The sequence below is a fragment of the Tasmannia lanceolata genome, unplaced genomic scaffold (assembly GCF_043159265.1).
Source record: "Tasmannia lanceolata isolate RefF3 unplaced genomic scaffold, GAP_Taslan_0.1 ptg000013l, whole genome shotgun sequence".
Lineage (NCBI taxonomy): Eukaryota > Viridiplantae > Streptophyta > Magnoliopsida > Canellales > Winteraceae > Tasmannia > Tasmannia lanceolata.
This window is the reverse complement of record NW_027518690.1, coordinates 36,024,284-36,048,323: the sequence shown is the minus strand read 5'-3', so window position 1 is coordinate 36,048,323 and position 24,040 is coordinate 36,024,284. Positions and strand designations below refer to the sequence as shown.

General features: G+C 38.2%; 1 long non-coding RNA gene across 1 annotated transcript; it reads left to right on the top strand.

The window, feature by feature from the left end:
• The first annotated feature begins 644 nt into the window (after window positions 1-644).
• Window positions 645-21,820, top strand: LOC143889189 (uncharacterized). The gene is made up of 3 exons (XR_013254780.1): window positions 645-1,811; window positions 7,556-7,724; window positions 21,597-21,820. It is a non-coding gene; the product is annotated as an uncharacterized LOC143889189 (long non-coding RNA).
• The last annotated feature ends 2,220 nt before the right edge of the window (window positions 21,821-24,040 follow it).

Here is a 24,040-nt window from a genome sequence, read left to right as displayed (position 1 = left end):
CCTTTTTTTATTATAAAAGACAAGAGATTTTTATTTAGTAAAAAGGGGATTTGCTATCTTTTGGAGGGCAATTTTGTAATTTTGTAATTTTGTAATTTTGGTATAACTTTTGGTGTAAGCAACCTTTAATGGTCAGTAGATCAAATCAAAGGGTTAAGATCATGAAGAGGGAAGAGAAAATGTGCCCTGTTTTATACTTGGACCACCCCCCTGTTGTGTGTAAAGAGTAGTAATAAATGTGCTAAGAGGGGCTGTCCTGTACAAAGAATGGGGGGTGTAAAATTATCATTTTCCTTTAAATAAGCCACTCGATTAGGGTTTTGGGGGGAGGCATCTTCATCTGCAAGAGAGAAGAGAAGAAGGAGAGAGCCTCATTTGGGGAGCAGCTGCAAGGTAAAGAGAAGAAAAGACCACCATTAGCTTCTTCTTCATTTTCCTTTCCCAAACAGGGAATCTCATTTTTGGCAACCTCCACCGCTACACCACCACTAGCTCCTCCTTTTTCCATCTCTTCCGCCATCGAATCCGGCCACCGGAATCCAGTACCAACCCTCGGCAGACCTCATCTTCTTGTTCTATTTTCTAACCCAAATCAAAACCCACCATTGAACCACCATCAACAACCACTATTTTCTAATCCAAAACCCATATCAAACCCTCTTCATTTCCTTCCATTACCTCAACCATCTTTACCCCATCCACCTCCATTTTCCACCGACCACCATCTCTATCCTCATCTTCTTCTCCTTCTACCTCAAGCCAAATCTAGTTTAAAAACCAATATTTGTAAGCCACCATCTCTACCATTCCACCCACCACCACTAAATCCGGCCGGCCACCACCGCTTGCCCCCATCACCACCTACACCACCATTGAAAGAGAGAAAAGAGGGGAGCCCCATTTTGCAGCCACAAGAACAGCAGCAGCAAAGAGAGGAAGGAGAAGGAGACCGGCCAAACCAACTCCACCACCACCGTCATCCACCACCACCATCCTCAACTCCATCATCACCATCATCCTACATCTCAGCCACCCTTAAACTCTTTTTCCTTTTCATCTAAAAAAACAGAGAGAAAATCCAGAGAGAGGAAGGTCGATCATCTTCCCCAATCTCCCCATCGCCTCCACCCGGAATCCGGCAGGCCAATCTTCACCCTCACCTCTTATTGCTACCTCCTCCACCACCTCCGCCATCACCATTTCCACCCCAGACCCTTCTTCAAAACCCATTTGGATTCTCCACCTCCGTCCACCATCTCTGATCATCCCCTTCTTCTCCCCCACTCTATATCAGCCATAGAAATCCACTTCAAAACCCACTTCAAACTCACCTAGATCTAAACCCCAGTTCTGCCCAACCTAAAGCCCATCTATTTCATCAAAACCCATTTCAAGACACCATTAAATCCGGCCACTTGGTCTTCTCTGACCTCCCCCCCCCCCCACCATCTTCAACCTTCAAACACCACCATCACCACCTCCTTTTGCAACCTCCCCCACTAGCTCCTTTGTTTTCAAACCCAAATATGTAGCAATAACCCTTCTCTACCTAACCAGAGATTACCCAAACCCATTTCCACCATAGCCGAACACCATTACTTCCATAAATTTCTTTTCATTTTTCATTTCAGCAACCCTCCATCACCATCTTTTCCATTGTTGTTTGGGGAAAATACACAAAGAGAGATCAAGAAAGGGGATTCTACCATTTTCTCGCCGGATCCAACCTTGCCACCATCATCCATGCCGATCATCGCTCTCACGGCCATTGAAAAGCAAGGATTAGAGGAGACTGGAGCTCTATCAAAGAGGTAAACCCATCATTTTCTTCCTCTCTAATTCCCTGCTGACTCATTTTCATATCTGTAGGATATACAAATGCATGTGGGTTTGGTACTTGACTTGGCTTGGTTTATGTTGTGTTTTGGTTTTGGTTTATGTTGTGTCTGTACTCCGTTTGAGTTGTTTGTTCCTCTAATTAAGAATAGTAGCAGCAAGGGCAAAGGGAACATGGATAATGGAGTTTTGACTTGGCTTGGACCTTGGTAAATCTAGACCCCATTGAAAGAAGAATTATTTCCATGTCTCGTGACCCATTAAATCAGTATACCAATTAGGGTGCCCTATGGGTCATTTTGTCAATTTTAAAACTTACACAGCTCCCTCTTAGGGTAGTGACATTCTGCCACCATGTTCAGTAATGGGATAAATCTACTCGTGCCCTTCGTTTTATTAGATGTCAATGACTGTCACAATTCCAAGTGAGCCCTCACAATCCTTCCTTCTATCAAGGAAGAACAGACAAATTGAGTTTGTGCAAATATGGAGCAGGAGAAGGATGTCAATATTTTCCTAGTATGTATTGCTTTGGAGATCAGACATCTAGTCCACCATGTTTTATTATCTGTGCAAGCTTAGCTAGTTCTGTTTTCTTGTTTCTCATTCTTAGTCCATTTTGTGAGAATTATCTTAAGAAGAGTTAAACTGCCATAAGTGCTCTTTGGGTAGCGGGAAAACCTGATTTGTTTATGTGATTGTTGTGTGAATGGGTAGGCGATGACGGACGGCAACCTCTTGAGCCAAACCCCCCTTTCGATCAAAAGGGATGAAAATACATAAAAATCAAATAACAAAAATCCAAAAAATATAAAAAAAACACTCAAAACGTTTTTCAAAAAGCTGTTTCGAACTATGGTGGCTTGATCCCTTTCCACAGGGTACATAGGCAGCTTGGGATCTTCATCCCAAGTTCAGTCAAACTTTTCAATAAAATCATTTAAACCCTTGTAAGCCCAATGGTTCCCACCTTGGCAATTTCCATCTTATTTTGATAATTCCAATACACAAGTGATTTAAGATCACTAATGTGTTTGATTGTCAAAGTTGTAGATCATGATTGCTTAAAGACAAGATTGCTTGGATTGAGGCCAAGAAGCTCTCATTGGACCACATTATGAAGGCCAAAGACATTGGAGATCCAAGACAAGTGAAGACTTGAAGAATCCAATTGAAGATCGAAGTCATATTAGATTGTAGTCTCATAAGCCGCACCTCATTAGAAGACTAATTTAGTCTTTTATTTGCTTAACCCCTATTCTATCATTGCAAGGGCGATGATAAGGATACTTGGAGCCCATCTCTATGTTTAGGAGACTTGCCCAGTCTCACTAGCACCATTCTTGTCTCCTATTCTTCAAGAAGACATGTTTTGTCTAGATAGCACCCTCTCTTAGAGTTACCAGTTTATGAGTCAATTCGTTAGCATAGAAGTCCGTCCTTAGCGAGAGAGTTAGTCCATTAGCATAGGATTCTGTCCTTAGCTAGAGAGTCAGTCCTTCAGTTTCAGGAGTCTGTCCTATCATCATAAGGAGTTAGGATTCTGTCTAACCTTTCCTCAAGTCATGTGATTTTATCCAACCCTTGCAGAGTCGAGATTCTGTCTTTCCCCCGCAAAGTATAGGATTCTGTCCAACTTTGCAGGATGTCAAGAGTCTGTCCTACCCTTATGATGATAGGATTCTGTTCTCTTGAGTCAAAACTCAAAAAACACTTGGAAACTTGAAAATCAAAAAAGCATTTTTAAATGCCTTGAGTCACCAGGAGTAGTTAGGAAAGTCTGCTCCGAACTACGTTGGCTTGATCCTCTTCCACGAGGTACGTAGGCAGCTTGGGATCCTTATCCCAAGTTCAGTCAAACCTTTCAAAATAAACATTTCAAACCTTCTAAAAATACAAAAATTCTTCAAAATCTTTTCAAAAAGATCTTCCCCTAGAGTTAGGAGTTTGTCCTAGATGTTTGGGTGTTTTAGAGTTAGGAGTCTGTCCTGATTGTGTTTGTTCTAGAGTTAGGAGTCTGTCCTAGCTAGGAGTATGTTACGCCTCTGTCCGATCGGTTGGAGATTCACATCGCCGACTGATGAGTAGACTAGGATGCGCTAGTGATCCCATTATTTTCCTTAGGAACTCAGCCTAGTTATACATAGGATGTAGGAACCACCTACATTAGACTAGGTTAATTTGTATCTAGTTAGGGCATATAGGGAGTCCTAAAAATCCACAATCCACTTGAATTTAATATAATTGCAAAAGAAGCTTTAAGAATAGGTCAAGTCTTCTAGGTCGAGTCTAGGATAGTAGTCCTAGATGTGTTAGGCATCATAGTTTAGAATAGGGCGAAGAACTATGTTGCCTTGATTGCTGTAAGAGGCGGGGATACGTAGGCTTCTTTGGATGAACATCAGATCATCTAAAGACTTAGGTTTATGCCTTAGAGTCTTATGGTTTGTTGTTAGTACTTTAAGGCTTATGTTTGTATATTGATTATGATTTCTTGCATAGGATTATAATAGTGCGTGATCATTTCTTTACTTGCATGCTTAGCTGTAGCATTTACCTGCTTATTTACCTTGATCATATGCTTAGTTGTAGCTCATTTATCTTTCTAGCTTATCGTATTTGTTATATCTTGTGCAGACCTTATACCTTTAGTTGTAGCATGCATGTGTTAGCACACTAGAAGTTAGACATCATTTAGGCATGACACTCATAACCTAGCTACTCTTAGGTGATATTTCTTTCATTTATTTTGTGTGTTCTTATTATTCATCTCTGAGGCATGCATGATTAGGTAGACATCTTCTCGGAGATATATGTTCCCATTTTACATGATTTTCACCCAAAACTCTTCAAAATCAATAAATAAATGACATAAGAGACCAGGTGCTTGCACTTGGGCGGATGAGGTGCTCTTCGAACCTTCCAAATTTGTAACCAGGCACGAACCTTTTGTATCTCTGGTTATCAATTCTAACAGAGCATAGTATGGGATCCAGGGCCGACTTCCTTGGATGACGACTCTTTCTTGTTTCAGGTACGTCTTGGTTCTGGGCTAGTCCCCAAATCAAGAGGTATCTCACCTTACATCGCCACTCATGCTGTGAGGGGCACTCTTTCGAGAGTTCCTTGGTAGAGCTCTCCTTCACATGGATGATCTAGAGACTTTTGGGGGCACGTCCCCTGCCTCTCTCTGATCGGGGTCCACAAGACTTGGGCCTTGGTCTTTGGGCTTTTGTCTAAAGTTTTCAAACACCTTTTGGGGAGTGTGGATGGTTTCTAAAGATATCAAATTTGTTTTACGAAACCATTTTAAAAACCTTTGAAAGTGCAAATACGTTTAAAACAAGAGGACTCCAATACAATCTAAAAGTGTAAAACCTTGAGTCTTCTTGATGTCTTGACTCCTCCGCACTTTCTTGGACATCTTTAACTTGCGAGAGAACTCTTCAACTTTCTTCAAGTCATGTGACTTCCTCCATTTCTTGGACATCTTCAATGTTGCATGAGAAGGCCACCAATGCTAGTTCATCTCCAAGCTTCTTCTGGCACTTGCTAGGCATGCTTATGGGATCTTTGACTTGAACTCTTGACTTGATAATCTTCAGATGATGATCTCTCCAATGTATGTGCAACCTCTTTGGTTCCTTGTGCATGTTGATCCGCAAGCCATGTGTTGAGTTGTGTTGTGTAATGGCGATATGGCATGTAAAGTTCTTGTCTAAAGCACAACACTACAAAGCAACACATTAGTCCATAAAGACTATTCAATTTAAGTTTTCTAGCATCAAAATAAAAAGGTAAAGGTGAATGATTAAATCCATGAGAACCCTTAGGCTTACAACTTGCAAACCCCGCCATACAGCTATGGATGTTTCTTTAAGAGAACTATATTCTCAACCTCTCACATGCAAGTTTCATTTGGTGAATCTATTAAGAGTTGTCCTGTCAACTCCAATCAAACCATCGGTCTATAGATTCATTATGAGAATTGAATTCTCAATCTCTATCTCATACAGGATCATGCACATACACATCATAGGGGAAGAAAATAAGAACTTTTATTAATGTGCACCAATAGTTGTAACATTACTTCGTTCTTCCCAATGAAAACCCAGGAGAATATCGATTGGGTTGGTATCCATAATGTACAACTTACAAATTAATAGGCTTTAAACCCATCCCCCTCGATGTATCAGACACAAGGTCTCTACCCAAACCCTTTGACAAAGGATCTACCAAATTTAATCTTGATTTAACATACTACATGACTATAATTCCATCAGTCAGGATCCTTCTCACATGATTATGCTTTAGATGAACTTGTCTAGATTTGCCATTATAGCACTCGCTACTTGCCCGAAACAAAGCAGCCTTATTATCACAATACACGGTCAAATGTGGTATTGGCTTACTCCATATTGGTATATCAACCAATATGCTTCTTAGCCAGTCAGCTTCCTGTAGACACCCCATTTTGACCAAACCCCTTTACTTTGGTTTGGGTTGAAACCCCAGTGAACCTTGATCTTAGTGTTCTAAATTCTCCCATAGTGTAGTTTAGGGTCTTAAGTAGATCCCATAAAGTTTTGTTAAAATTCGTTGAATTTTGCACGATAAGAGAGCGCGGTTTGTGGTGTAGTGTTAGTTTAGGAGTAAGAGGGATGAATTAGTCAGGTCGGGGAGTGCCTTCAGCATGTACAAGTCAGTGTAATAAATCGGAAAAGGGGGTTGTCCAATGGAAAAGAGGCAAATATATCATTTTTCTTTTAAAAGGGGGGTGCATAATCCCGTCCGGGTCCCATCCCAATTGGCACGCTCATCACTTTGGTGCGCCCATTAAATGGGTAGTGCCAATATCAGTCATGCCTTCTTTGTATAAAACTAGAAATCAACGAAAAAATGAAGGAGACTCATTTTCGTTCGAAAATCTGAAGAGAGAGAGAGAGAAGAGGAAAAATTCCAAACCCTAGCTTTTGATTCCCCTTCTTCTCCAGCCGACCTTGCCGGAGCTTCGGTCGGTCATCTTCCATCTTGTTCTTAGCATCACCACTGTCATCTACACCTTTTTATCATAAGTTGTTTCTTTCAGATCTCAAGCCCAAACCCTAACCCATTTCATTTTTTTTCTTCTCTCTTTTCCGATCGGAAATCTTCTTCTCCGGCCAGCTTCACATTCCCTCACTTCTAAAATCTCATTCGAGCAAGGATTTGGGGGAGAGCTCATTTTCGTGAGAAATTCCAGAGAGAGAGAGAGAGAGAGAGAGAGAGAGAGAGAGAGAGAGAGAGATCTGGCTTTGGTTTTCTTCCCCAGCGAGAATCCGATCGGATTCCGGTCAATTTCTGGTGATATTTTCGTTATAGTCTTCTTCACCTTGATCTCTACCTTAAATTTGTCCTATAATTTGTTTTGATAACCATCAAATTTTAGTTTTTCCCAAACCCTAATCATAAGTTCTTCTTCTTTTGATTGAGATCTTATTGGATTTTGTTTAAGCTTTGGAAGCTCTGGATCTGTTTTCAAACCACAAATTTGAGCTCATAAACCTGAAATCAAGGCCTTTAACTCTAGATCTTGTCAATTGTAACTCAAATTGGTGCCAAAAATTCTATGAATATGACCATCTCCTCTGTTTACTTGGCCGGGTATTCAGTATTTTCTTATAAAATTCAGAGTAATAGTAGATAAGAAATTGTAGATTAAGAGTTTCAGGTCTAACAGGGAGATTCGAAGGATCTCAGAGAAGAATTCGCCATTGTTTTCTCAAGATCAGGGAGGTAACGCTTAACACCTCAATTCCCTTAGAAGAGGGATCTAAGGTCAAGGAACAAGAAAGTGCCATTGGAGCTGAAGGTAGAAGAAAAGAAAAGAGAGTTTTAGCTTGCTTCAGGTAAGTCTCTATGTTATTACTTTCATTAATAAGACATGATCTTGTAGTTTGTTATTACATTGAATTTTATACTTTAATTTGCACTCTTATCTTAGTTTGTGATAGTAAATTTCAAGTCCTGAATAAAGTCCAGTTAAGCCTGTTTATACTATTTCTTTATAGTGGAAATCTAGTGAATAGCAATTGGTTTTGTAATGTTTGAGTAGCTTAAGCAGTTTAGTATAAGGGGTTTTTTTCATAAGAATCTTTAATTATCAATGATATGTTGAAGCAGAGCATTAGCAATGTCAATTCATTAGGTTCGTCAATTATATAGCAGATTATCAAGGCCCATTCTCTTGCCACCTTGCATAATATGTCACGATTTTATAGTTGGATGAATGAATTTTTCTTTTGGAATTGGATAAAATGTTTCACGATTTTATATGTCTGTATTTTCTTGTGATCCAAAACATGGCAGTTGTAGTGATTCACATGTATATATATTTTTGCTTTGGAATAGAGCAGCCATTTAGTGTTTTCTCTGTGCTGAAGCAGGACAATTACATAATAAGATGTATCTTTGTGTGTATGCATTCTGTGTTTCATAAATTATGTATCAGTCTTCAATATCTTAGCTTGAAAAATAAAAAATGTTATAAGGCACTTTTGTTTAGAATTTTTTTTAGATATGCCATTATTTGCAAAAGGATTTTTAATTTCATTTATATAAGGATATAATATTTTAATTTGACAGTTTGCAAATATAAAATCCTAAAAGACCTTATTGGAAGTTTAGTTCTAACCTGGAAGTGAAATGTAAGATGTTTGTTATGAAAGGATTCACCTAATGGTAATTGTTGGCTTCATACGTGAAGGGCTGATGATGTGTTCATGGTTATTAGCTGAGCATGTCTTTTTAAGACACCTTGATCATATTGCATAGGTAGAAAGTTTATCTTGTAACTAGAAATTGCCTTTGTATGATTTCAGATTAATAGTTGATGTTGTTTACATTGTAGTTGTCCAAATAAATAGTAGAATATATCTTTTAAAGGGTCAAATGAATTATTTGGGTCTGCATGTTCATTGGCATTTATTTGTGAAATATTTTCAATAACAGTTATGAAGTGATAGTGGATCAAATAGAATAAGCATTATTTCAGGTCAAGGTAAAAATGTATTAGCCCCAAGCCCATTTTAGGGGACCTGCTTAGTCTGAATAGCACTCCCCTCTTTCAGTTAGAAGACTAATCCAGTCTCTTTTAGAAACCATTAGATGGTAGTTTCTCTTCCTCATTGCGAGGGCAATGAAAGAGTTATCTAGAGCCCTTTATTTAGGAGACCATTATGGTCTCATTAATGAGTAGCATTAGGAGACACACTCGGTCTCATTGAAATGATTCTCTTTTGGAGACATGCCTCGTCATTTTAGAATCTATCCCTTAGGGAGCCTTTTTTTTTAGTTTTGTAGAAAATTAACCCATAGGAGGCATACAGTGTCTCAGTAGAGTTTAGTTGTACCCTTGACGAGACAAGCTCTGGCTCACTAGAAAATCGCTCATAGAAGGTGTGCCTTGCCTCATTTGTAGAACCCTTTCAAGTTGTATCCCAACTTGTATCCCCTTATAGTTGGAGACCAACTCGGTCTTTTAGTGGTTATTAGAGAGTCTTTGATTCATTCGTCCTTCAGGTGCTTTTTTTAGAGAGTCTCTGACTCATTGGTCTATTTAGAGAGTCTTTTGACTCATTTGTTTTTTAGCGGTTTTATTAGAGAGTCTTTGACTCATTTATTTTTTTTAAAAGGGTGTTATTAGAGAGTCTTTGACTCATCTATCTTTGGGATGGCATTATTAGAGAGTCTTTGACTCATTCGTCCCTTTGGTAGTGTTAGCATTTTCTTGTCTTTGGCATTAGTTTACCAGGTTTAAGGGTTTCTCCTGTTAGCCCTGGAGTTTGGCCCAGGGTGTTGCTTTGTGTGTTCCCTTAAGTCTTTGACAAAAAGGGTGAAAACATTTAAAAATCCAAAAAACATTTGAAGCATTTAAAAAACCGAAAACATTTAAAACATTTGAAAATCCAAAAATATGTTAAAAACATTTAAAAATCCCAAAGCTTTGAAATATCTTAAAATTCAAAAACGGTTGAAATATCAAAAGCTTTTAGTCATTTGAATTGTTTTGGTTTTAGGAGTATTAGGAGAGTTCGATTCGAACTACGTTGGCTTGATCCTCTTCCACGAGGTACGTAGTGCAGCTTGAGATCCATATCCCAAGTCTAGCTAAACTTTGTAAATAAATCATTCGAACTCTTTTTTAAAAAAGTACAAAAATATTTCATTAACCTGTTTTTTTCGAAAAAATCTTCCTCTAGAGTTAAGACTTTGTCCTAGATAGAGAGTTTTAGAGTTAGGGTTTAGTCTTTGATTGGTTGTGTGCTTGTTTTAGAGTTAGGGGTTTGTCCTAGAGTTATAGGAGCGCCTCCGTCCGGTCAGTTGGCGATCCACATCGCCGACTGATGACTAGAATATGATGCGCTAGTCCACCCTGTTTTCCTTAGGAAACACAGCCTAGTTATACATAGGTTGTAGGAACCACCTGCATTAGCTTAGGGCTAACCTGCATTTAGTTAGAGCATATAGAGTGTCCTAAAATCCGCAATTCACTGGAATTTAAATAATCGCTCAAGAAGCTTTAATAACTAGTCTGGTCTTTTAGATCGAGTCTAGGATAGAGGTCTAGGTGTCCTAAGCATCATAGCTTAGAATAGGTGCGAAGAACTACGTTGCTCTGATTCTCGTGGAGGCGGGTATACGTAGGCTTCTTTGGATGAACATCAGCCCATCCGAGGACTCGGGCTCAATCGTTTAGAGTCTTATGATTTGTTATGATTGTGTGTTTTGTTGTGTTTTCTTACTTTCATGTTCAGACCTTATACCTTTAGCTGTAGTATGCATGTGCTTGTCCATCAGAACTTAGACACCAATTAGGCATGTCACTCATAACCTAGCTATGCTTAGGTGACACTTCTTTCATTATTTTGCGTGCGCTTATTATTCCATCCCCGAGCCATGCATGTTTATGTAGACGTCCGCTCGAGCATATTTGTTCCCATTTTACATGATTTTCGCCCAAAACTCTTCAAGGTTAATAATAAATGGCATAAGAGACCAAGTGGTTGCACTCGGACGAATTGTGGGTGCTCTTCGGACCTTCTTGTAGACACCCCATTTTGACCGTACCCTAATCCCTTCATGTTTGAACAAAGCCTCATCAAATAAATGAGATAGAACTCCAAATTTCACCCCAAGCTAGCTTAGGGTCCCAGCTAAGCCCCTGCAAAATTTCAGGAAGAGCTGAGCGCGTTTGCCCAGCAAACGGGCTGAGAGAGTATATGTAGTGCAATCAAGGGGTGGCCCACTAGGTTTTGATTTTTATCCCAAAATCTTTGCTTTTTAATGAAAATCTAGGTCAACCTAACGATTCAAATGCCCATGAACACATATTTAGAAGCCTCGAGACTTCAGAAAAGCCCCTGCAAAATCTCAGAAAAATCCGATGAAAATTTTCGGAAAAGACAAGTGGAGTTAGTGCAGTTATCAAGTGGGCGGGGTGATTTAACCAGATGGGGTCGCGCATTCGTGTGCCCATCAGGTAGTAGTGCCATTATCAACAGATATATTTTCTATATATACAAAAATTCAGAATTACTGTAAAAAAATTTTTTTGCAGAGAAGAAGGAGAGGGGTTTTTCTGATTTCCAGATCGTAGTTTTTCTTATTTCCAGATTTGAGAAAGGGAGAGGAAGAGAGAAAGTCTTCTCCGGCCATCTCACCGGTGAGCACATCATCCTCATCCATCAGCCACTACCTCTCTAGCACCTCAATCTATCCAAGCTTTCTCCGGCCAGATCCATTGAAACTCAGGCAAGATCTTGTCAACTCCATTCTTCTTCTTCTTCTCCGATCAATCTAAGCGGATTCCGGTCAATCTCCGAAAATCGTCTTCTCCGATCGGACCCCCCATGTCTGCCGGATCTAGCTTCGATTCTCAGCTACTTCTAACATCTTCTCCCACTCCCTATCTCTCAGATCTAATCCAAATCCCTAACATAAACAAAAAAGAAAAAAAAATCTCACAAAAACCCAAACCCCTTTTTTCCGATCGAACATATTTCTTCTCAAGCCATTCACCGGAGCTCCGGCTAGCATCGCTATTGTTGCTCCTTGCTTCCTCTTCTTCTTTGCCTAATTTCTGTCATTGTTATTATCTTCAACCTCTTCCTAAATCTCACCTTCTCTTTAGCCATCCTACAAACCCTAACTTCTTTCTTCTTCTTCTCCGATCTACATCTTCCGGTGAGTTTGAGCTCCGGCCGATCATCTAAACTCCGAGAGAGATCTGCGATCTGAGAGCAAGAGAGAGAAATTTTCTCTTTAAATTTCCGATCCAAGTCCTAGCTCCGATCGTCTTCTCCGGTGAAACCGACAGAGCTCCGACCGATCTGCGCACATATAAAAAAAAAAAAGAAAAATCCGTGAAAAAAGAAGAGAGAGAAAGGGGTTTTTGATGCTATACTTTTTTTCGATCATCCTCCGATTTTGCTCCGGCGAGGATTATCTTCTCCGGCGAAGCTCTGTTTTGATTAGAATTCCAATCAGCAACTTAAATTCTCATTTCTATCAAGTAAGCTATCATTACTATATTTATATATATATATATATATATATATATATATATATATGATTAATGATTTTGCTTTTTTCTGCTTTTCTGCTTTTCTGTTTCATTAAGAATAATGTCTTTGAATTATAGATCTCTTTGGTATATTTACAAATTAACGTGGAGATTGCCTTCTCTGAAGATTTTTGATAAATAGAAGTCTGTATTGTTGTGGTAATTGAGACAAATCAGATTTTTTTTTTTATGAATTGAAAAGATTTGAAATTATGAGGATGAAATCAACATTCATTTTAGTTCATTTGGTTTATTTAGATACAGAGGTTGATATGTTTTGAGAAATAATCCTTGAACTGTAAAAAAAAAAAAATGTGTCGAGATATTTTTTAATTTGTTGTTTTTGATTTTTTTAGTGCATACCTGTCTAGATTCATTCATTTTATATATATATATATATATATATATATATATATATATATATATATATATATATATATATATGTGTGTGGTGATTCTTGTAAAAATAAGCATGAAGCAGGTCTGTGAATACTGAGAGTAGTTGATGTGTTTAAAATGCTTTCATGATTGCTCTGTTCAACTCAACAAATTTTGAAAGATTCAAGTCATTTTCCATGAGTTTTAATATCTATTGAAAACTTCGATAGAATTTATTAATATGACTTTGTTTCTGTGTAGTTTTGTATGTCCAGTAATCCATTTTAGTTCATTAATTATTATGGTCATGATCAGTGACTGGTATATGATGTATGTCAATTAGCAAATAGAGCTTTGCTATAGATTTATGTTAGCTTCGAGACTTAGTAAGGTAAAGAACTAGTAGATGGAAAAGGATTTGTAGACTATTTGTTTAAGATAACAGCATGAAGGGGGCTTTTGATTCGAGAAAGAAACACAGGTATATGAAGGTATGTTGGGAAGTAAAGCCTATAAGGGAATAGACATGTAGCAGGTCATTGTTTCTGTAATTTGAGTTATTTGCAACATACACAATTTCTTTATAGCACATTACCTTAATTACTTATATTGTATTACCACGTCTAAAGAGAAGTTATTATTAAACTTTTGTTATTATCTGCTTCTGACAGTGCATATACTTGAAATTGTTTGACTTATATATTTTTTTGTGATTATTTGTGTCCAGATTATTAGATAACCTAGATGATTTTAATTCATTTGATTCAGATAACTGCAGTGCTATTGTTGAAAATACAGGTTTTGATACCATTACTCAAATGAGTAGACACTAAAAATTTATTCTACTATATCCAGATAATTGTTCCCCTCTTCAATTTTAGACCTGTCCAATCTTTAGTAACTCTTAGAATTTGCTCTCTCATTGCTAGGGCGATGAAGGCGATAGCCCAAGCCCATTATTAGAGGACTTACATAGTCTGAATAGCGCTCCCCTTTTCATTTTTAGGCTTATCCAGCCTTTATTAACTCTTAGAATTTTCCCTCTCACACCTTAATAGTGGTAGCCATTTCCTGTTTGATACTAACAACCTTATTTCACCTTAACAATAGCAAATATCATATTTTTAAGATTTAGTTATACTTCGTTGCTTACATATATCAAATAAATGCCTCTTTTAATTTATACTTTGTATAAGATTAGAAATATCATTGGAAAATTTGTATAAAATATTGAGAATTTATTACTTTTCTTTTATTTTAAGTTTTGAATTAGATTATGAAGATAAATGTATTGTTCAGGTGAGATTATCTCAAAGCTTATTATACTCATTCCTATTTATTTAAATAAATTGTTAATAGGAAGAAGGAGATCAGATGACTACTCTGTTCGATATTATCGACATGAGTACTGTCTGATCTCAAGGCGGGATTAGAAATATTATCATGTATTTGATATCAGATGATTACTTTGGCATCATCTGATTTCATTGGAGTCCCCGTATTGGGGTTTGTGGTTGGTTTTGAAGTGTTTGATATTGTTTTTACTTTATTAGGCTATCCAGCGGCTGGTCTGGACTAATTAATGTTGTTTATCATTTTATAATTGCTATAGATCGTGTATTGTTTTATTGAAAATTTTTCTTTGTTTAGTACTTGATTTATTTTTATAAGAATAGAATGGAATTTGTGATTATCTGGTAGACTTTCCTTCTCTCTTTGATAGACTAACACAGTCTTTTAGATTTTTGTTAAATTCTTTAGATATTAGAATTCCCTCTCGTTGCAAGGGCGATGAAGGCGCTAGCCTAAGCCCATCCTTAGGGGACTCGCTTAGTCCAAGTAGCAGTCCTCTCATTTATTTAAAGACTTGTCCAAGTCTTTATGGTGTGTATCCCCTAGAAATTAGAAATCCATTCATTGCAAGGGCAATGAAAGAGTTCTCTAGAGTCCTCTCAGGGAGACAGGCTATGTCTCAGACAGAGAAAGTTGTATCCTTTAGAGACAAGCTTTGTCTCATTAGTGAGTCCATCCTTAGGAGACATGCCATGTCTCGTCAGCACCTCTCTTGGAGCTCATCTTTGTGTTTAGGAGTCTCACCCAATCTCATTCTCTTGCTAAACCTCCTCTTTGTGCGTCTTTTGGTTTTGGGAGAACACCTTACTCGGCTTGGCATCATACCCCGACCCTTATGGGTATTGGGTTGCACATTTGTTGCACCCTAGGGCTAGGTAGCTGTCCGGCCCGGCTGGGTGTTTTTACCTTTGTCAAATATGCACAAGGTCTCTTTTTCCTTGTTAGCATTTTTCTTTATCTTACTTCTGTGTCTAAGAGACTTACCCAGTCTCATTTTCTTGCTAAACCTCCTCTTTGTGCATCATTTGGTTTTGGGAGAACATCCTACTCGGCTTGGCATCATACCCTTACCCTTATGGGTATTGGGTTGCACATTTGTTGCACCCTAGGGCTAGGTAGCTGTCCGGCCCAGCTGGGTGTTTTACCTTTGCCAAATATGCACAAGGTCTCTTTTTCCTTATTACTTGTTGAGCTTTATCTTAGTTTGATAGCCCACTAGCATAGGAATCCGTCCTTAGTCTAGAGAGTCAGTCCTTTTGTTCAGGAATCAAATTCTATCATCATAGGGGTTAGGATTTTATCCAACCTCTCATCGTATCATGTTTTTCTATCCGCTCCTGCAAGGTATAGGATGCTGTCCAACCCTTGCAGAGCTGTGTTTCTGTTCTTTTCCCCCGCAAAGCATAGGATGCTGTCCAACCTTTGCGGGATATCAGGAGTCTGTCCTCCCCTTATGATGATAGGATTTGTCCCCCTTGAGTCAAAAACACTTAAAAACAACAAAAACATCTGAAAAACCAAAAATCTCAAAAATCTTGAGTCATTAGGAGTAGTTAGGAAATCTGTTCCGAACTACGTTGGCTTGATCCCTTTCCAATGGGTACGTAGTGCAGCTTGGGATCCACATCCCAAGTCCAGCCAAACCTTTAAAAATAAACATTTCAAACCTTTCAAAATTACAAAAATATTCAAACCCTTTTTTAAAAAGATCTTCCCCTAGAGTTAGGAGTCTGTCCTAGCTATTTAGGGTGTTTTAGAGTTAGGAGTCTGTCCTGATTTGTTGATATGGTGTGTCCTGTCGTGTGAGTGTCCCTAGAGTTAGGAGGCCTCGAGTCGATCGGTTAGACATGTAGTCGAACCGATGGCTAGACTAGGAAACATATAGTCAGCCCATGGTTTTCCTTAGGTTGCACAGCCTAGTTACACATAGGATGTAGGGCCCACCTGCATTAGCTTAAGGCTAACCAACTTGCATTAGTTAGGGCATATAGAGAGTCCTAAAAATTACAATTCACTTGAATTTAAAGTAATCGTACAAAAAGCTTTAAAAATCAGTCGAGTCTAGTGGATCGAGTCTAGGATAGCAGTTCTAGATTGTTAGGCATAATAGTTTAGAATAAGGCATCGAACTACGTTGACTCCGATTCTTCCCGAGGCCGGGATACGTAGAGCAGCTGGGATGGACGGCCATCTTGGTCCGAGTCAGGTCGCATTAGAGTTAGGACTCATTTTGTCCAGTCATGTATAGAATTGAATTGTGTTGTATGTTTTGCCGTGTTTTCTTACTTTCATGTACATATCCTATACCTTTAGCTGTAGCCTGCATGTGTTTGCACACCAGAACTCAGAAACCAATTAGGTATGACACTCATAACCTAGCTATTATTAGGAGACACTTCTTTCATTTCTTTTATGTGTGCTAATTATTCATCTCCGAGACATGCATGATTAGACAGACGTCTTCTCGGAGATATTAGTTCCCATTTCATATGATTTTCGCCCAAAACTCTTCAAAATTATTAAATAAATGGCATTAGAGACCAGGTGCTTGCACTTGGGCGGGTGAGGTGCTCTTTAGACCTTCCAAATTCGTAACCAGGCACGAACCTTCTTTTATATCTCTGGCTATCCGTTGCAACAGAGCATAGTATGGGATCCTTGGCCCACTTCCTTGGATGGCGACTCTTCTTTGTTTAAGGTACGCCTCGAATCTGGGCTAGTCCCCGAATCGAGAGGTATCTCACCTTTGTATCGCCACTCATGCTGTGAGAGGCATTTTCTTTCGAGAGTTTCTTGGTAGAGCTCTCCATTCACGTGGATGATCCATAGAGACTGTTAGCACGTGGGGGCACGTCCCTCACCACCGCCTCTCTCGGATCGGGGTCCACACTTCTCCATTCATAATCAGGCACGACCCCATTTATATTTCTGGTTATCCATTGCACAGAGGATTTGATTTTGGGGTTCCATGGCCTATCCATGGATGGCGACTCTGCGTTTATTTTAGGTACCTCTTGGTTTAGGGATTTATCCTTGGATCAAGAGGTATCTCATTATCGTCACTCGTGCTATGCTATGAGAGTGGCATCCGTTTCGAGAGTTTCTTGGTAGAGCTCTCCTTCACATGTGGAGGTCCACAGGCTGTTGGGGGCTTGTTCCTCAGCATTTTCTCGGATCGGGGTCCACACTTCTTGTCCAGCAGAGGATAATGCAATGAATTCTGATTCCATAGTGGAGTAGGTAATACAAGTTTGCCTCTTTGATTTCCAAGAAATCGCAGCTCCACCCAAAGAGAATATCCAAGCAGTCACAGATATAGAATCCTCTTTATCAGAATTCCATGTAGCATCATTATAGCCTTCAATAACTGCTGGGAAGCTACCATAATGCAATCCATAATTCAAAGTACCCTTTAAGTACCTCAATAATCGTATAGGAGCATTCCAACGATCTCTCCCTAGATTACTTGTATACTTACAAAGTGTGCCAACAACATAAGTAATGTCTGGACTTGTACAACACATATCATACATAAAACTGCTAATAATCTTGGAATACTCAAGCTGTTCAATAGCTTGACCATTGTTGCGTAGCAACTTGACACTTGGGTCAAAAGGAGTAGGAGCAGATGCATCATCAAAATGATTGAATCTCTTGAGAATCTTCTCAATATAACTTGATTGTATAATAGCAATACCATTCAGAGATCTTACAATCTTGATTCCCAGAATTATACCTGCTTCACCAAAGTCCTTCATGCTGAAGTTCGAAGCAAGAAACCTGTTAGCTTCAATAACCTTTTCAATATCAGTACCAAAGATGAACATATCATCCACATATAGGCATATAAGAACACACGAATTATCTCCGAACTTGCTAAAGATGCATTATCTCCTCCATTGATCATATATCCATTGGACAACATCACACTTCTGAACTTCTCATACCACTGCTTAGGAGCATGTTTCAAGCCATAGAGAGATTTCAATAGCTTGCAAACCTTGTGCTCTTGTCCAGGAGTGATAAATCCTTCAGGCTGCTTCATGTAGACTCCTTCCTCCAAATCACCATTGGGGAATGCTGTTTTAACATCCATATGATGAATAACCAGATTATGAATAGCAGACGAAGCAATAAGAAGCCTTACGGAAGTAATCCTTGCTACCAGAGCAAAAGTATCAAAATAGTCAAACTTTTTCTTTTTCTTGTACCCTTTAGCAACCAATCCGGCCTTAAATTTGTCCAGTGAGCCATCAGCTTTGAATTTCCTTTTGAGAATCCACTTGCAACCAATAGGTTTACAACCTGTTGGAGGTTCTACCAAAATCCAAGTATTGTTAGACATGATTGAATGCATTTCATCATCAATAGCTTCACGCTAGAAAAAATCATCATTAGAGGACATAGCTTCAGCATATGTATCTGGATCCTTATCTACCAAGAGAGTGCAGTAATCAGGCCCAAATGTTTTAGGAGTAACAACCCTTGAACTTCATCTAGGTGTAACCCTTTCTGGTGATTCAACAGCTTTTATCTTCAGTTCATTTGAAGAACCAACTTCAACTTTCTGTCTTTCTTTAGAAACACATTCTCAAAGAAATTTGCATGCACTGATTCAACAATAATGTGAGGAGACGGAGTTTCCAGATTCAGAAATCTATAAGCTTTACTGGTTGTAGAATAACCAATAAAAATACAATCAACTCCTCTATAGCCGAGCTTTGGAGTATACTTATCTGATAACCTCACATGAGCTAAACATCTCCAAACTCTGAAATATGAGATATTTGGTTTTCTGCCATTCTACAACTCATGCAACATCTGATTGATCTTCTTTTGAGAGATCCTGTTCAAAATATGACAAGCAGAAAATAAAGTTTCTACCCATAAATTTTAAGTTAGTCCAGAACTAGTTAACATACAGTTAATCATTTCAATCAGAGTTCTATTCTTTCTTTCACCTACACCATTTTGTTGAAGAGTATAAGATGCAGTTAATTGCCTTACAATTTCATCTCTTTCACAAAGCTCATTAAATTCACCTTTCATGTACTCGCTTCGTCTATCTGAATGAATGACCTACACCATTTTGTTGAAGAGTATAAGATGCAGTTAATTGCCTTACAATTTCATCTCTTTCACAAAGCTCATTAAATTCACCTTTCATGTACTCGCTTTGTCTATCTGAATGAATGGTCTTAATTTTCAAATTCAGCTTGTTCTCAAATTCTGCTTTAAATGCTTTAAACTTTTCAAAAGTTTCATCTTTTGATTTTAAAGGATATATATAGGCATATTTAGAATGGTAATCAATGAAGGTTATGAAATAGCGTTTGCCATCTCATGAAATAAAGTCCATTTCACAAATATCAGTGTGAACTAATTCAAGGAGAATGATGGTTCTTTCAACAGATTTGAAGGGTTTCTTGGTGATCTTGCACTTGCTACATATCACACATTAATTGTCATGATTTCTATCACAATTACTTTTAACCCCTTCACTAACCATGCGAGCAATTGAGTTATAGTTCATGTGACCTAATCTTTGATGCCATAAATCAAAAGACTCGGCAATATAAGCAGAAATAATTTTCTCAATGCTAAGCTTAAACATGCCATTTATAGAATATCCATTACCTACAAACATACCATTCTTTGATAAAATTAATTTATCAGCTTCAAGGACCATCTTAAATCCATGCTTAGACAGAAGTGCTCCAGAGATGTTCTTGCGGCTTTACAACTTCTGCTATCAAACGTAACATTTATATTTTCTACTTATGATGAATTTTTAGAACTTCATTATATACTATTCATGCCATGCAAACTGATTGAGAAAGTTATCCGTTTCGTTGAAATAATAGAAGTTGATTCTTTTTATTAAATGAATTCTAAGTATATGTTATAACCATAGCTATACTCTTTTCGTCAGTACTATAGCTATGAGTTTATATATACATATACATGGATATATGAATATCTATCATGAGCTTTGAGTGTATTCCATCACAACAGTATATAAACGCATAGGGTCTTAAATAAATTTTTTGGGTATTTCCTATTTTATCAATGCATGCACATAAAATTCTACATACGATATATGGTATGTATATTTTGTCCTACCAGTGCATGCTCATAAGAGTTATAAGACAATTTTTTTGGGGCACATTTATAACCTAGCAATGTGTGCACAAAGAGTTCCCTAAAATGATTTCTGTGACTATTTCGATCTCATCAAGGCTATACATGTAATACCTCTAAAGCTGATTTGTTTGTATGTAAACAGATCTTATAAATAAGTATTTTTGAAATCCTCTTTTATATATTAGGTATATATAGGCAGATCTCAAAAAACTTATGTATGGAGCCAAACCAAATGATTTTCATACAAGTTAGATCATTTCATCAGTTCTATGTCCTTGTGTGAGTCGAGTGGTTTCAAGTTCCTTAATCTTATATCAAACTTAAAAGGGCTTGGGTATGATTTTATCTTCGGGTCATTCCTCTGACATTCTCACTTAGAGGCCATCTCGATATCCAGATCCAAGGTTTGATAAGGCAAGTGACAGCTTGACTCGCATGTGTAATGTTTACAATAACAATTTTGGTATTTACAATACTCTCTTGTTGTAGTTAATATTCTAATTTTATCTCTTATACAGCTGTTTATAGATTTGTAGCATTCTATTCAATTATTAAATGCATCAAATTTCAAGATCTCATCTTATATAACTGTAAGAGTAAGTTGGAAGTCGTAGGAATGTATGTGAGTATGGTAATTCCAGTTATGTTGATTACGATACTAGCAAGGTGATATGTTATGAATCACAAACAAATAACCATTCATGGGCACTTAGGAAAAGGGGAATTTGGGGAGGTCGTTGACACCTACCTGGGACTTTAAGTCCAAAGCCAACCTGAGCACTGTGTACAACCTTTAGTTGGCAATGCATCTGAGGAGATCCATCCCCGAAGTGGTTCGGCAATATAATTGCATTCTGTAATCTAAAACCATAATGTCCCTACCTATAGACGGGTGGTAGGGGTTAGTCGTGCGGTCAAGGCCACGAGCAGAGAAAAGAAAGGAAAAGAAAAGAATTGGGGGAAAAAGCCAGGAGGCCTTGGGGTTGACCGTCTCACAACACTCATGACATACATATATCGTCCATGGTAGCAGGTTCTCTTTTTGTAGTTAATGTTTAATTATCCCTCTTCTGTACTCTAGTTATAATGGTTGCAAATTTTAATTGTTCAAGTTGTAAATTGTTCAGGATATTCAACTTTATTGTGATTAACATGTAAAGTGTTAGTTTCTATTGTTAGATGCCTAGAGATTCGTAAAGTAAATGTCCAACTTTGTTATTGTTTCCTTTACCATGCTTGGAGCCGCTGTATGATCTTTGCTCTAACCCTGTTTACATCTCAGATTTTGTATGTGGGAATGAAGGAGTTTTTGTCAATGAAGACACCTAGGTCATGGGAGAGCACGATGGACTTGTTGGGAATGATGAGCTACATAGTTCCTTAGAATCTTAGTCTTATTTTATTACTTTAATAAGTAGAGTGACAGCTCGAACTGTATGCAACTCTTTTAAGATCTTATTGTTTTGTTTTATGGACGGAACCTGGAAGTTTTACTTTGGAATAAGACTGATGGTTGGATTGTAGTAGTTAATATAAACTCTCATTATGTTTATTAAAAAATAAAATTCCTTGTGGCTTTTCAGTAACTTCTTTGCTCGTAGCGACTCGACGGAGTCGGGTCGTTACACCAATTCACCCCATCTTGGGTTGCCACCTGGGCTGATAGAAATCTTCTTCCACAAAAAGATAAGATGGAAACCTACATGGAGCTCAACCACCTAGCTTGGAGGAAACTTCCGTGGCATCGCGAGGCCATAGATTGCTGAAGTGAAAATAATCCTATATGTCATGGGTTGAAACTGTTGGTTAGGGAGATTATAGACAGAAGGGTTCTCAAGATTGTAAACATAAGGGCCACTCGAGCCGTGAACCAGAAATCATTTCACACAAAAATGGGACTAGATCCTTCTAGTTTTTATGTGCATTTCCAGAAAAAATACCCGAAAAACCAAATCCCTCTCGGATTAGAGATGTTGCATCCCAGAGATTTGAGGATTTGCCTATACTTTTCCTGAAAAATATCTTCATTTTTTATGAATTTAGTAAGGACGCGACATGGATGCCTGTTTAGCCGACAAAGGGCCAACATCTCCCAAAATCCTCGCGGCTTTCACTCACTGTTTTGCAAACCAAACGGAGCATATTCATGATATGGTACTCAAAACTCCTAAAAAAACCATAGTAAAACCTCGGTAATGGGCAACCAAACAGACCCTTAGGTGATTAGTCATTACACTAAAACATAAGGTTCTTGCGGCCATTCCACCCTGCACCAAAGCTTGCAGTCAATTCTCTTTTATTACTTTCCTATTTGCCATCTATAATCTATAATATTTACCATGAGTTGTCATTTCTTTTTTGTTTCATGGAAGATTTTCAGTTGACTTTTTTAAAGAAGATTTTCGGTGGAAAATTTTAAGAAAATTTTTTATTGGAAAATTTCGATAGAAAATAAAAAATTTCAGCTTTTTTAAGACTCATCTTCCTTCAAAAATATTCTCCAAGACAAAAATAAAATAAAAATCCCAATGTCAAGGAAAATTGCCAACCTACTATTTCCAATAGAATTTTTGTACACCTCATGTATACCATGCGTTGGCTCCATCGTTTTACACATGTTTTGATGTGGCAGGACCACCTTATTAGTAAGGACGCGACATGGATGGTCTCTGTGGTCTCTTTTTGTACACCTCATGTATACCATGCGTTGGCTCCATCGTTTTACTCCTAAAACATTTGATGTTGGTCTCTGTGGTCCTACCATTTTGTTTTCATGGAATGGGCCCCACCCTTTTACACCTGTGCAAGGCATATGCCATGAATGCTTGTATTTTTATAAGCTGAAAATGATCATTCATGCATCTTCAGATTTGAACCTCAGATTTCACCTCCAACTAATCTTTCGTCCAGCCCAATTCTAAAATCTTCTTAAGAGCGGTCAACCGTTGAAAAATGGACAATTTGTATCGGACAATGATAGATGATAAATTCGCACCCCCTACAGGATAATTCGCACCACCTCTAACGTGAATTGGGTTAAAAAGCATTAAAGTGTCTGCCTCAAATCACGTTGACCGGGTTGCGAATTATCCCACAGGGGGTGCGAATTTATCAACGCCCTTTGCATTATCTGTTTGAAAATGTAAAAAAGACCGGATGTTTGGCTCTTTCCAAACAGCCACTTTTTTGGACCCTCTTGTGCCACGTGGAATTGATCAGGACCGTGGATCTGAGTAGAGACCACAAATCTGGCTCATTTATTCTAAACCCACCTCAATTGGATGATCCTTATCACTCAATCCATCAAGCCTTATTTTGTTTTTCTGTTCGATCAAGAACAATACCGCTGATTGTATAGTCCTTTATCTTAGGGATGGGATGTCCGTTCGGTATAGGATCATAACCATGTGGGCCACTGGATCAAATGAATGGTTTGCATCACCCAAACAATGTGGGGCCCACTGTATTTTAAGCCGTCGGTGTAGCTAAGTTAGCTACACGTATGTGTAGCTACACTTTTCTCATATATATATATATATATATAGAGAGAGAGAGAGAGAGAGAGAGAGAGAGAGAGAGAGAGAGAGAGAGAGAGAGCGGTTTCTACACACAAGTCTAGATAAGTTATCTACACACTAACTTAAAATATAGTGGAGGCCCACATTGTTTGGGTGATCCAAACCATTCATTTGATTGGCCCTCACATAGATAGGGTGTCCACAAAAA